Genomic DNA, 13,983 nt, shown 5'->3' with positions numbered 1-13,983 from the left:
TCTGAGATGTGAAAAATTGAGTTTGAGATTCAACTAGCTTTGACATCATATCTTCTAAATTTGGCTTTTTATCATCTGTTTGTGGTGATTTATTTTGAAAAATAGGTCTTTGCTGATTGTAAGGATTGTTGGATACTTGTTGATTGCTAAGACCTTGTTGGTTGTTGTATGGAATATTTCGGTTATAATTCTGATTTTGATTGTAGTTTGGTCTTGGCGGTTGATAATTATTCTGATAATTATTTCCAGGCCTTTGGTTTAGGTATGAAACATTCTCTCTTTGTTCCATTATTTGTTCAATACTAAGACAGTATTTTGTCAAATGTGGTCCTCTACACTGCTCACAACTAATTCGTATTGAGTGAATATCCTTAGTCATCTTTTCCATTCGTATTTCAAAAGCATCTATCTTTGTGGACATGGAATCAAAGTCATGGCTAGAATCGGCTCTAGCCGCTTTAGATGATCTAACGATATCTTTTTCTTGGTGCCACTCATGTGAGTGGGAAGCTGTGTTATCAATAATTTTGTAAGCTTCAGTTGCGGTTTTCTTCATAATGGAACCACCAGCTGCTATATCGATGTCTTTGCGTGTAGTGATGTCGCATCCTTGGTAGAATATTTGTACTATTTGATAAGTGTCTAAACCATGTTGCGGACATCCTCTCAATAACTTTCCAAATCTTATCCACACCTCATATAAAGTTTCATTTGGCTTTTGCGTGAATGTAACAATTTCTCCTTGAAGTCTTACGGCTTTAGATGCCGGAAAGAATTGTTTAAGAAAATTTTCAACTAAGACATCCCATGTATCAATCGCCCCTTCAGGTAACGATTCTAACCAATCTTTGGCTTTTCCCTTTAAAGTCCAGGGAAATAACATGAGATATATCTGTTCATCCTCCACTTCTCGGATTTTAAATAGAGTACAAATCTTATTAAAGGTACGAAGATGTTCGTTTGGATCTTCCTTCGGCGCACCGCTAAATTGGCATTGATTAGTTACCATGTGTAGGATTTGTCCTTTGATTTCATAATCTGGCGCATTAATGTCTGGTTGAGTAATGACATGACCTTGGACAGTGCGTTTAGCTCTCATTCGGTCTTCCATACTTAGAGGTTTCAGATTTTCCATGATTGAAATTGTTGAATCTGAATCACTAGAGGATTCTGATTTAATGGTTTCTTCCTCGACAATCTCTGGATGAGTGATTTGTGGTTCAAGAGGAATGATTAGTGGTTCAGGATCTCTGAATTGTCCCTGAATATCCTCCGGGTTCTCAATTGTGAGGTTGGGTTCAAAAAATGGATTATCAGAAATTTGAATTGGAGTACTTGGTCGACTAGATGACGATTCTAAAGAAAAATCAACGGCGACAATATTGGCTAAATGTCTTGATCTAGTTACATGTGGTGAACGTATGAAAGTTGGTGAACGTTTTGCTCGGTGCATTCACTGAATATCCTATTAGTTATAAAAGATAATAATTATATAAGCATTCAAATTAATAGACTTTTCTGATTTTGCCCATGCTTCGAATAGCCAATAGATGCAGCAGGTAGCCAGGACCCTTTAAATCGGAAGCCCACAACTCGCCACTAACAAATCCAACTATTACTACGAACCAGAAAATTTTGGATGTTTATCAATTTAACCGCTTAAAATAATTTTTCGTCGAAATTTTGAAATAAAAATCTATGTCCTAAAAACTAGAGCGTCGAGAAATAAGAAAGAAAAAGAGCGCGTCGAAAAATGTCGAAAAATAAAAGGTCGAAAAATAAGCGTCGAAAAATAATAAAATGCAACGTCGAAACTTAAAAGCCTAAAAACTAAGAATTAAAAGTTGCGTATAAAGGAATTAAAGCTTAAAGGAATTCTATATCCAAAACGGCAATAACTTAATTAGGCACTAAAATCTATTAAATACTAAAGCGATAAGCGACGTTGTAAAATTCTAAAGCACCTAAATCTTAATCTAAAGAAAAAGCACTTAAGGGATTTTACGGCAAATCCTAAAAATCTAGAAATAAAAATAATTACGGCAAAAACTAATCTTAAACTAATTACGAACGATAAATATACAAATTACGATTAAACGATTAAAAGATACAAAATTTGAAAATAAAACTAAAGTTATAAAAATACAATTTTTATAAAAATATTATTTTTATATTATTATTTTATAAAAGTATTAATTTTATATTTAATAAAACTAATTAGACTTAATAATACTAATTAAAACTAAAAATAAAACTAAATTAAACAAATTAATATTTTAATTAAACCCTAAATGATTTAATTAATAATAATAAAAATTAAATTAAACCCTAAATCGTATTAAATGATGTACCAGGTTTCAGTTGTCAGACATCTCTGCGAGTGCGGATTTCTTCAGCCAAATAACTCTGCAAGTGCGGAGGATCCAGATTCAGATGATGTGAAGGTTAAAATTACGCAGGTTCAGTATTTTTTTTATTTATTTAATTTTTAAATTTTAATTTTCTGTTTTGTTGTAAAAAAAGTAAATAAAACTTATATATTAAAAATTACTTATTAATTTTTATAATTCTAAAAAAACAAACTTTTTAATTAAAGCACCTAAATAGATATATATTTTTTTTTATGTTTTTATATTTTTGTTTTTAATATTAAAACTTATTTTTTTACAAAAATAGATTAAAACTTAAATAAAAATCTTTTTTTTATAGCGTTTCGCTTCGGCGTTGAATTTTCCCCGGCAGCGGCGCCAAAAATACTTGATGTGTGCAGCAACGTATACGAAATAGTTATATTTTTATTGCGAAATATTATTAAATACGATACAATTTTACACAAGTTATTTATTTATTTATAGAGTGGATATACCTAAACCTTGCTACAACACTTATAGGCAGTGTACCTAATCATACAGTAGTGTAGTTTTTAGTAAGTCCGGTTCGTTCCACAGGGAGTTAGCCAAGTTTAACGCTATATTTATAAACTCTATTTGTATATATATATATATATATATATATATATATATATATATATATATATATATATATATATATATATATATATATATATATATATATATATATATATATATATATAAGTAGTATTATTATTATGATAAAAAGGAGAATTTTACCATTTAATGACTGGTTTGTCGATTTTAAAACTTTAGTCACAATTAAAACCTAATGTAAAATATTAAATATACAAATAACTTAATTTAAAGCGGAAAGTAAATGACGATAATAAAATTGCGATAAATTAAAGTGACATAGTTAAAATTACGATAAATAAAATTGCGATAATTAAAAAGTACGATAATTAAAAATGCAATAAGATATAAAATAAAGGAATTATGCTTATTTAAACTTCCGTAATCATGATGTTTAACGTGTTGATTTTAATTTATTACCATGGGTTAATTGTCCTTTGTCATAGATTATTCGATATGTCCATCTGGTTTTTTTCCATAACAGTCCATCAGTCATAAATATAAAGTGCGAGAGTCCTCGTCAAATTATCCTTAAACCGAAGTCAAATATTCCAACTAATTGGGGACTTAAACTGTAACAAGGTCTTAATACTTTGTTTAATGAATACACCAGGTTATCGACTGCGTGTAATCCAAAGTTTTACTACTTTGTTAACAATTACACCAATTACCCTTGAATGTAATCCACCCCTGTTTTAATGAGTCCATTAACCATTAATCCATTCCCGTGTCCGGTCAAATGAACAATAATTCGTATTTATAGATATCCCGCCCACCGTACCCGATTAAGCGTATGTACGTCAAATTGTAATCTTTATATTAAATTAACGAGGTATCGTTTAGTTAATATAAAGCCCATTAATAGCCCATAGTCTAATTTCCACAAGTGTCGTTCTTTTGTCCAAACCCCAATTATGGTACAAAGCCCAATTACCCAGTCTTAATATTTAGCCCAACATCACGATTACTTCGATTTAAATAAGCATAATAATAACTTAGCTAAGAGATATAAATTTAAAAAGGTTGAACATAACTTACAATGAGTATTAATAGCGTAGCGTTACACGGACAGAGTTTCAACTTACAAACTTAAAACATTCGCCACTATAACCTTATTATTATTAAACTTAAATTAAAATTAAAATTATAAAATATAAATATATTTTTACGTATATAGAAAAGAAAGAAAAGGGGTATTGAATCGATCAGAATGCGCGGCCTTTTATAGGCCCACGTTTCACTGTTGAGCTCCGCGAGTGCGGAGGTTTTCTTCATCAAAGCTCCGCGAGTGCGAAGGTCTGGAATCCAGCTCATAGATTAAATCCAAAACGTGGGCTGCGTATAATTATAATATATAATAATATATATAATTAATTATATATTATATTATATTCTTGTACATAGTTGACTTGTAATTTTGGATCCATTGCGTCGCGCGCTGAAAGTTGGTTCATGTCTCGGTTCCGGATTTTCGAACGCCTTTTCGTACGATTAATATCTTGTACTTTGTGTTTAACGGCTTGTACTCTTGTAATTTTTAGACGTTTCTCATCAATAATTTGAACCACTTGGATTGTACTTTGTACTTTTTAGATTTTTGGTCATTTGCGTCTTCAATTCGTCGAATCTGTCTTTTGTCTTCACCTTTTATTATTTAAACGAATATCACTTGTAAATAGAACAATTGCAACTAAAAGCTTGTCTTTCTTGAGGGATAATGCTATGAAATATATGTTCGTTTTTAGCATTATCACTTACCGAATCTCATTCTAACTTGTCTTTTCTTCTAATCTCAACATGATCTGACCTATTATTTGGTATCAAAGCTTCCAGGAAGTGATATTACATCACTAGATCGATCCAGAGATTGAAGATTACAGAATCTGAACACTCTCGGTATATTGAATCAGGTTCAGTATAATCGAATCTGATAATCTGACGTTCAGATTCCTGTGATAAGTTCAGCGAAGGTGTATTAGGTTGATTAGAAAGAGTTTTAATCATCATTACAGCTTTTTAACATCAATTATGGAGAATCAAGTTGAGTTTTAGAGTTCGTGGCTAAAACTCTCGGTATTCATCAATTACAGCTTGATTCTGTAGTTAAGTAAAGATTTGAGGTTTCAGTTGTGATCGTGAGGTGTTTAATCACATTTCTGACGGTTTAATTTTATCAATTCTTCAAGTTTTTAAAGATTTGATACACATTCGGTATCGTAACTATCATACCGAATCTGCTTCAAAGCTATTAATTCTCATTCAGTGTTGCAGATTGTGGTGTGTTTGTGATTCTATCACATTCGGTTTGATCATACGTAGCTAATTGGTGTGATTTGAGAATAGATTCGTTTGAATTCTAAGTTTTCATACTTAGACTCGGTATTGTCAACTGCTACAGTTGACATTTGGTATCCTATACATTTGGTATCTTTGATATTTTGTGTGATACTAACTTGTTTCCTTGTGCAGCAAGGTTACAGAATCTAATTCAAAGGAATTGAATTGTGTTTGAATTCAAATTCATACAGAATCTAACTACCGAGTCAGATACCGAATCAGGAACTCAGTATTACTTAATTCATTGGTTTTAAGTGTTCTCAGGCTACAAATTGTGTGGTTACAGAATCTATACCGAATCTGGGTGTGTTACTTGTATTTCTGATCAGTTTTTGATACAGAATCTGGTTTACCGAATCTGCTACAGTACATAATCTGTACCGAATCTGCTACAGTACTGAATCAGTTACGGAATCTAACATTTGTGTTAGATTGTTGTGATTTTTCATTTTAGATTTGAGTAATACCGAATCTTTACCGAATCTGCCTCATTTTCAAGATGTCTACTCAAGATACTTTGATCATTGGATCAGATTTCTGTCCTCCAGTGTAGTTTGATGGCAAGTACACTCAGTAGCTTCACCGTATCACTCAGTACATAGACTACAAGGGTGAGAAAGCAAAGTACATATGGGCTTCTCTGAGAGATGGTCCAGTTGTAGATTATCATCCGGATACTGGTATGCCAATTCCAGTCTATGAACTTTCTGGTGATAAACTTGAGAGAGTTCAGGGTGACATAGAGGCAAAGAACATTGTTATGCAAGCTATCCCGTATGAGTTGTTTGAAAATGTTGATAGCAACACAGCAGCAAAAGACATATGGGATGAGATCAAACGACAACAAGAAGGTTATGACATGTCATATGTTACTAAACTGAATAAGGCTCTGGGATTTTATGCAGATTTCAAGCAGGAACCTGATGAACCACTCAAGGATACCTACCATCATTTCAATGGTGTTCTCAATGAGTTGAAAAGGTGCAAGATCATAAAAGTAAATGCTGAAGTCAACATGAAATTTCTCAAAAAGCTCAATGTTGATTGGCTTCCTTATGGAACCATTGTTCGATCAACCAAAGAGATTGACAAGTTGACTATTCATGAGCTTGTTGGAGTTCTTATGCATTACCAACCTGAAGTGTCTAAACTTCAAGAAGGAAGGAAAGAGTCATCTCCAAGTGATCCTCTTGCTCTCATTGCCAAAAAGAAGAGCAAATCATTTGTGACTTCCAAAAGCTTGTATAAGAAAGTGCTTGTTGAAGATTCAACTGATTCTGAAGAGTTGAATCTATCTGATGTTGATGATTCTCACCTTGAATTAGTCAAGATGGTAGCCATGTTCACAAAAGCCTTGAACAAATACAAGTTCAAAGGCAAATCAAGCAATCAACGCAAGAATTCATCATCTTCCTCGTACTACAAGAAAGCTGATCAATCAAAACAACAACAACGTGCTGATGATTCCAAGAAGGATGATTCAATCTGTTTCAATTGTGGCAAAGCTTGTCATTACTCTCGTGAGTGCAAGATGCCTAAGAAGAAGGATGCAGCTTACTACAAGAAGAAAATGTTGATGGCTAAGATTGTAGAAACTCAGGGAGAACTGAAACCGGTTGATGATACTTGGTTTAACTGGACTAACGATTCAGATTCAGAGGTTGAACATGCAAATGTTTGCAAGGTGACTAAGCTCATCAAAGCTATGGAAGCAATAGAGAATTCTGACTCAGCATCTGATGATGAAGAGGGTTTCTACGTATGTGTTTGGTATATCGGTTCCAGTTGCTCTCGACACATGACGGGCGATAAATCCTTTCTTGTCAATTTCGTTGATAAATTCCTAGGAACGGTTACTTTTAGAAATGATGAGATTGCAGCAATAACGGGTTATGGAGATTTTGTGAAAAATGGTATAACGATCAAACGGGTCTCATATGTTGAGGGTTTAGGGTGCAGTTTATTTAGTGTCAGCCAATTTTGTGACGGAGATCTCAAGGTTTTGTTTGAACGTCGTCAATGATGGGTGCAATCCACCGATGGAAACGATCTCCTTGTTGGTAAACGTTATGCTTCACTTTATACTATCGACCTCAATGATGCACCATCACATGGAACCATGTGTTTGGTCACTCATTCATCAAAGGAAATTTCATGGTTATGGCATCACCGGATGTCTCACCTGAATTACAAGCGTATTAATCGACTCGTTTCAAAAGACTTAGTTGATGGTATTCAAAGCTTTCAATATGATAAGCATCATGTGTGTCCATCATGTGAGTAATTCATTCTAATCTCACTATTGAAAGTGAGCAATATGTATATGGTTGATGTGCGTCTGAGTCCAATACCGTACGTGTATTGAAGTCACACGCACATCAACCATATACATATCTCCCCCACAATGATGCTCGCATGAATATCATATTAAATAAGAGCTTCATTGTTTAAAATGGTTGACGTGATCGGCAAATCTCCAAAATATTGTAAATAACGTGTATGAGAAAAGCCGTGTGAATCCGAGCCTCAAAAATATCGAAAAAACATGTTTCGGAGGTCCAGATTCGGTAAAGGACCACTTCTAAAAAATCTGATGAACAGTCAGGGGTCAAAAGTGTCAAAATAACTCTCAAATTTGGTTTAGGACTGCTGTTGCAAAAAGCTGAAACCAACAGGGACTGAAACTGTCAAATTTTCCAGCAGATTCGGTAGGTGGGCCTCTGTTGGACCAGATTCGGTATGTCCAAATAAGAATACAGATTCGGTTGGGTTTCTATTGGGCCATGTGGATTCGGTAAGCCCATATAAGAAAATAGGCCATAAGCATGTATGAAAAATCCAGGACATTTCCTCCAAATGAACATGTCCAGATACATTGAATGTCAGACTCGGTAATCAAATTCAACCATCAATTCATCTGTTTAATCAACCGAATCTCTCATGTGAAATACCGAATCTCATATGAAATACCGAATCAGTGAGGAAGTTCAATAACGAATGTGAATCAACACATATACTGAAGCAGATAAAAGCAATACCATACCAAATTAGATTCACAAAACCGAGCCACAACTGTTGTACCGAATCTGAAGCATAATCGAATATTCTTCACAACAATATCGTCAATGAAAATTTCCAAACCTCAAATTCATGTGAAGTAGGCTTCAAATACGATTGCAATGACCTCCTAGACCATCGATTAGTATTTTTTGTGAAGAATCTGCAACAAAAACTCCATGTAATTCGTGAATTTAGCATCGAACAGTAGCAGTAAGTTTATACAACTAGAAAATCAAATTTTATGATTCACTTATTTTTAGCTTATGATTTCTTCATGAAAGATGCTTAAAAGCTTCCTCTGGATCCACGAAAATCACTGTTAACATTTGAAAGTCTCTAAATTGTTGTAATTAAAATGTTGACCGACGAAGAACACACTTTGACTTTCAGATTCAGAAATTTGTGATGAATCTCAATTGGATTGGATGATTCAAGTAGCTCGAGTGAGTGATAAGAAATCAAAAACGCGTATGAATTCGATCTGTGATTGTCTCAATTGTTCCAGAGACTAAAACGATGAATAATGAACACGAACGAGGAACTCAATCTCAATCTCCACAAATATGTAACTATTAATCGAAATTGAAGATTCACGAAGATTCAGTAGGCTTTAATGATCATGTTTCTGATGTTGATTCGTTTTGAAAAACATAAATCATGAATTTGAAGTTTTTCAAGTTCATGAGGAAAGGCTCGAAGTTACTGTAGGAGGATGACTTGAATTGTGAATTTTTATTTTTCTAAATTTGATGTACTGATAATGAATATAATCTCAGAAAAGTTTTGGTGTTGGAATAAATTTTGGATTAGTGAAAAGTTTAGGTGATTTGAATAAGTTTCGGTTTAGATTCGGTAAAATGAGATTCGGTACGGTTGAATCTCATTTGAATGTGCTTGTGTTCGGTTATATAAGATTGTGTTTTCGAAAAATTTCGGATGAAGATTCGAATATTCGATATGAAGATTCGAAGGTTTAGTGATGAAGGTTTGAAGATCATCATGAAGATATGAAGATCTTTATGATGAAGGTTCGAAGATATGAATATCTTCATGTTGAAGATATGAAGGTGTAAGGTGTCGGATATGAACATTCATCGATATTCATGCGGATCATCTTCGGTTCGTTGAAGATCCCGCTCTAATACCACATGTTTAAAAATTGAAATGTTCATGCAGCGATTACAAAAAGGTTTGAATTTTAATGAATAAATGCTAATTTTAGCATCATACCGAATCTGACAACCAACAGTACAGATTCGGTAAGTCCAAAATCTTCAACAATTGTCTCGGAAATGTTTTTCATCAAAAATGTGATAATCTTGAATGATTTTTGATAAAGATTTGTCAAAGTTTGAAGTGCATTGTGTCTAAAAATGAAAATGGACTGCATTCGGTACTTAAGGCGCATTCGGTAAAGCCCATGTCTTCAAAACATTCGGTATCTATAAATAGCAGGGTCAAAGTCAAACTTTCTTTTACTTTTACCTAATTGCATACCGAATCTGATCTAAACTACCGAGTCTGCCTAATCTACCAAATCCGTCTCTCTGTATCTTAAAATCTTTGGTATATTCTTGTTTTAATTGAATTTAAGTATCACATGTTGTAGATCTAAGATAATTGAACATTTATAAACCAGAAAATTAAGCAAATAACATGATTGTGACACTTAATTTTGAAAAATATTGCTTATACAGATTTTGAGTCGTATTTCTTAATTCTTTGATTAAACTCATCTGATTTGGTTGATTAACATGAAATCTTGTCAAATCCATGTTAAATTAGTTGATCTATCAATTGACTGAGTCTAATTAAATGTTTAATTGAGTATTTGATAGATTCTGTACATACCGAGTGTGTTCTTGCTACAGTACCGAGTCTGTTCAAGTCATTAACATGTTTTTCTGATTTGTTTGAGTTGTTAATTGATTGTGACTATGTTTTTGCATGATATAAGACTGAATATGCATGTTTGGGAGATAATATGTGATTTTTGAAGATACCGAATCTGTTCTTGGCATTATACCGAGCTTGCTATTTGGTACTTTCAAAATTTGAGATTTTCAACTTGATAAATCTTGCGTGCTTTATTTAAGTCTTTGGTATGAAAACTCAAGCTTATTTGGTTACAGAATCTCAAGTTTTCATGACTACCGAATCTGCTTGATTTGTGCTTAAAATTGACTAAGTGTTGTTCTGATTCTTTGTGTTATATAATTGACTTTGCATGATGACTTTATACTGTGATGAATATCATATGAATGTCATGTTTGTCAATTACTTGTTCATATTTGGAATAAATGATGTTTTTAACTTAGAAAAACCATAAAAATTATAAAATTTGAAAAATACAAAGGATCTCAAAGGTAAATAAGAATAGAGATATGTGCTTTATGTTAAATATCTTGTGGTCTTCTATTTCTTATTCATACAGCTAAATGGGGAACAATCACTTCATCAACTCTGAAACAAACATTCCTTGTAATTACTGGACTGCAATACTAGAGAGGCATACACTATGGCCTGCTCTAAGCTCAACTGGCAGTGCACCTGTGACAGATCTGGAACTACTCAATAGAACCATTAGGTTTGTGGAGGCTACACAACCTACTGCTGTAAATCCAGAGGGTACACAAGCTCGATTTGAGTTTGAGCTAAGAGTAGTTCAAGGGAGGAGGAGTATCACTAAGACTGATCCCTTGGTTCATGAAAGTGATCAATTGGTTCAAACCACTTCTCTTCTAGATTCTGAATCTCAGGGTCTGGAGGAAGAGTCATTAACTGCAAGAGATGTACCACCTCATGGTATATCAATGATTTCAGGAGTCGGAGATAGCAATATCTCTGCGAGATTAAAATCGACGGGTAGTTCTACTACTTTGTCAGAGTCCCATGATACTAAAGTCATGGAGGCAGATGCTTCGAAAGAAACTTCGCCATCGAAAACTCCGGTTGTTGCCCAACCTCCATCAGAAGGGGATATCACGAATCTGACTAATAGTATGTACAACCCTACATATATGTATAATACCGCACATATATCCTTACCTGCCCTCACGATAAATCAAACACTTCCACCGACATCGCCTTCAACAGTTGCTGTTGATGCTGATGTTGTTCGTGGTTAAACCGTTATTTCACCAACTGGGTCACCTTCTCGGATTTCGAATAGATATGGATTAAGATATCTCTCTGACAATGAGGTGGAGGAACTATATCTTGTTGAGTTTGCTAACCGAACTGATCTTGATGAAGTTCGTGAGTCTATGATGATTTATCTTGAGCAAGCAAGGATAGTATATCCTTTATCTCCATGCAAGTCACCTGGACCAATTCACATGCCTGATCATGATGATTTCGATCCCGACAATCTTCATAAGGGAGAGAATAGACAAGGTAGTTATTGGTCCAGTGGTTTTCAAAGATCAACGTATAAAGCTGGTACATCTAGTCAACATAAGGATCAAGATGTTGTTGATATATCTGATTCAGAAAGCGATGAAATTGAGGAAATTCAGTGTGAAAGTTTTCTAGATGAATCGGAAGGTCAGAGAGAGGGTGACTCAGGGATGCTTATGATTATGGATTCAGGTGATCAAGTAGAGAATAAGTTAGCTCAAGAGGATAATCAAAACTTCGATAATATTGAAGATATTTTGAAGGGGTCGTCGAGTGTCGCCAATGAATTCAATAATCATCAATTTGTTAACTTGTCATCTCCAACTGATGAATTTGGGATACACTTTAATAAGGAGATTTTCTCTAATGGCAAGGAAGATACTACGACTCCTCCTGATCTGAATGTTCCATTTCAAATTGCAGAGATTGTTCTTGAGCGTGATGCTGATTTCCAATTAAATGAGGAAGAAGAAAAGATGATTCTTCGTTCACCATTCATTGAACAACAAGCATATAGAATCTATGGTGATTCTGATCTCGTCCTTTCTACATCAATGAGTGTTCTGGGTGCATGGAAATATCATAAGAAACCAGAATATCTCAAAGCTTATCTGAGTGTTCGTGATAAATATAAATTGTAGAATGAAGAGAAACTTCAAGTTCAGCGAAATTCAGAGATCAAAAGCATAAATAAGATTTTGATGATTAACAAGGATGGAGTGAAGATGCCATTATTTCAGGTAACAAGAATGGATGATGAAGATTATCAATTCTCTGAAGCATTTTTTGATAGATTGAAGATGGACGACATTATTTTCATTTACAACTACTTGATTAACTTGAATGAATCTGAAACAATTTATCATGCTACTGCAATGAAGGCAGTCTACAGATTTATTCTTGACTTGATGAGATGGATGTACGTTCACGATTTTCAGATGGGGTTAGAATCTGGACACAAAAAGCTCGGAATCAAATCGCCAAATCAAGTAACCGAAGAGCTAAGATATATGTCCTTACTTGAAGTAAGTGACAGTCCTTATGGGTTTGTGTTTGTCAATTCTCATTATACAAAGATCTTCATCAGAGTCTCAGATTTCAGAAGATACTCAGACGGAACGTTGATGTATGCTTTCAAATATTTGAGATGGAGACTGATCAATAACTGCTATTCAACTGAAGATAATGAGATTGTCAAATAAATTCTCACAAGATTGAAAAGTCGTCTAAAGACAAGAATGAACATGCGAAGATATGAGAATCTCAAGGGATTCAAATCCAAAGTTCACTTCAGAGGAACAAAGTTCCTTTAGATGTTTTAATAGGATTATATTGTAAAGTTCACATTTAACACTAAGGGGGAGATTGTTAGGACCCCGAAGTTGTATAGTGTTAATGTGAAATAAGCTTAATTGATGGTTCCTTAGAAGAAGTCTATATAAGGAACCTAAGTAGTCCTAATAAGATAGCCATTGCATTTTAACTAAGTTCTAGAAGCTGTGGAATGTAAATCTTGTTAATTCTCTCTAATACCGAATCTCCTTCACACTTACTGAATCTCATTCTAGCTTGTATTTTCTTCTAATCTTAACATGATCTGACCTATCATTTGGTATCAGAGCAAATGATACCAAATGATAGGTCAGATCATGTTGAGATTAGAAGAAAAGACAAGTTAGAATGAGATTCGGTAAGTGTGAAGGAGATTCGGTATTAGAGAGAATTAACAAGATTTACATTCCACAGCTTCTAGAACTCAGTTACAATGCAATGGCTATCTAATTAGGACTACTTAGATTCCTTATATAGCCCTCTTCTAAGGAACCATCAATTAAGCTTATTTCACATTAACACTATATAAATTTGGGGTCCTAACAATCTCCCCCTTAGTGTTAAATGTGAACTTTTACAATATAATCTTATTGAGTAATCTTGAGAGGTCCAAATGTTAGTTTCCATCGTGTGCCATCTGGTTTTGAAACTTCTACTTGATTTTCAGAAATTTGCTTAGAAGGCTTCCAGATGCCCCACGCTTTTCTTGGATCTCCCTCATGTAACGGATATTCATCCATTTCTTTGAAATACCTTCTCTTTCTCTGGCCACGAAGAATCTAAAACTGTCTTGTATGGATCCGGAGCTTCAGACGATCTCTGATATGCTTTATAAACTCTCCAAGACCCATTTTCATGTCAATGTCAT

This window comes from Rutidosis leptorrhynchoides, chromosome 3 (genome assembly GCF_046630445.1).
Source record: "Rutidosis leptorrhynchoides isolate AG116_Rl617_1_P2 chromosome 3, CSIRO_AGI_Rlap_v1, whole genome shotgun sequence".
Classification (NCBI taxonomy): Eukaryota; Viridiplantae; Streptophyta; class Magnoliopsida; order Asterales; family Asteraceae; genus Rutidosis; species Rutidosis leptorrhynchoides.
Note: the sequence above shows the minus strand (reverse complement) of the source record.